We start from the raw sequence: 2,067 nt of genomic DNA, 5'->3' as shown, positions 1-2,067 counted from the left end.
AAAAAAAAATCATAGTGGCTTAATTTGGGCCAGGTGTCTTCAGTCAGTTTAATCAGTGCAGCCAGGGTAGAGGTCCTGCAGGACAAATTTGGCTGTCAGAAATTCTCCCCATTGAATTTGGGAGCAAGACCCCAAAGAAAACCAAAAGTTAGGAGCTTAGCAGACAACCTTAAAAAACATCTAATCCATGCTTTCACTCGCTACAAATGAGAAAAGTTGTTTTTGGTTTTTTTTTTCAGATAATTGCAACTTATGGAGAAACTACAAGTGCAGTACAAGGAACTCCCAAATCCCTCAAAGGTTTACCTAGTGTCTTAGCTGTTTTGTTATTTTCTCTATAAAATCTGCCTTTCTGCATATTTTTTGAAACTTGAGAGTAATTTGGAGATATCATGCACCTTCATTCATAAATATCTTTAGTGTGTTTTTCCTAAGAAAATGACATTCTCTAACATAACCAGAGTTTAGTTATAGATTTAACAGCAATACATTACTAGTATCTCATCCAGAGTCCATATTCAGTCTTATTCAATTGCCCCAATAATGTTCTCTCTGGCTTTTTCTTTTTTTTCTCCAAAAGAGACTCCCATTCAGGGTCACATATCACATGTAGTTATGAAATCTCTTCAGTCTCCTATAATGTGGCATAGTTCCTCAGCTTTCTTTGTCTCTGTGGCCTTGATGTTTTTGAAGTATACAGGACATTGTGGACTGTCCCTGATTTTGTTTTAGAATCAGATTATGCTTTTTTTTGTGTGTGTGTGAGAGATATCACCAAAGTAAGGCTATGTTCTACTCATGTAATGAGGCCTATGTCCCTTTCTCACAATTTTGATGTATTAGCTTTGACTTGGTGAAAATATTTACTGCCAGGCTTCTCTATTGTAAATTTACTTTTTATTATTTTTATTAATAAGTGATATGTGTGGGGATATTTTGAGATGATGCACATTTTCTATGTGTAATCAAATTTTCACTCACTACTTTTATCATCCACTAATGATTTTTCAACTGAATGATTGAAAAATAATTTTTCCATTGATGACTTTTTTGGGGTCTTGTCAAAAATCAATTGCTCATATATGTGTGGGTTTATTTTTGGACTCTTTACATTGTTCCTTCAATCTATTAGCCTATGCAAATAACACTTTTGATTAGTGAAGCTTTATAGTGAATTTTTTAAAATGTATCTTTATTATTGAAAGTATTACAGATGTCCCCTTTGTTTTTGTTTTTTTTTCCCCATTGACCCCCTCCACCCCGACCCTGCCCCTCCCAGGCCTTCAATAGACTATTGGTCTATGCATATATGCATATAAGTTTCCCAGTTAATCTCTCCCCACCCACCCCATAAACCCTGCCTCCTCTCTGAAATTCATCAGTCTGTTCCATGCTACTATGTCACTGGATCTATTTTGTTTATTAGATTCCACATATGCGTGATATTTATCTTTCTCTGACTGGCTTATTTCACTTACCATAATGCTCTCCAGGTCTATCCATGCTGTCTCAAATGCTAAGAGTTCCTCCTTTTTTATAGCTGCATAGTATTCCAATGTGTAAATGCACTACAGCTTTTTTTATCCACTCATCTGCTGGTGGGCATTTGTGCTGTTTCCAAATCTTAGCTATTGTAAATTGTGCTGCTATGAATATAGGGGTGAATATATTCTTTATAGTGAATCTTAAAGTCAGGTAGTGTAAATTCTCTAATTATATTCTTTTTAAAAACTGTTTTGGCTACTCTAGACCCATTGGGTTTCAATTAAATAATTTAGAAATAGCTTGTCCATTTCTATATTTTAAAATGCCTCTGCATTTATGCTTGGAGTTGTAATTAATTTATAAATCAATTTGGGGAGAACTTATACTTTAAAAATATCTAGTCATCTAACCAATGAAAATGGTATAACTCTTCATTTGTCTTCTAAAAAAAATCTGCAGTGTTTTGTATTTTTCAATGCCAGGGCCTTTTATGTTTTCTTAAATGTGTATTTTTAGTGCTCATTGATGAGAATTTTTATAATTTAATTTTCAATTGTTTCCTCCTATTATTCTGAAATACAA

Source organism: Myotis brandtii, unplaced genomic scaffold, assembly GCF_000412655.1.
Source record: "Myotis brandtii unplaced genomic scaffold, ASM41265v1 scaffold209, whole genome shotgun sequence".
NCBI classification, from domain to species: Eukaryota; Metazoa; Chordata; class Mammalia; order Chiroptera; family Vespertilionidae; genus Myotis; species Myotis brandtii.
The sequence above is the reverse complement of the archived record's forward strand: the minus strand, read 5'-3'. Positions refer to the sequence as shown.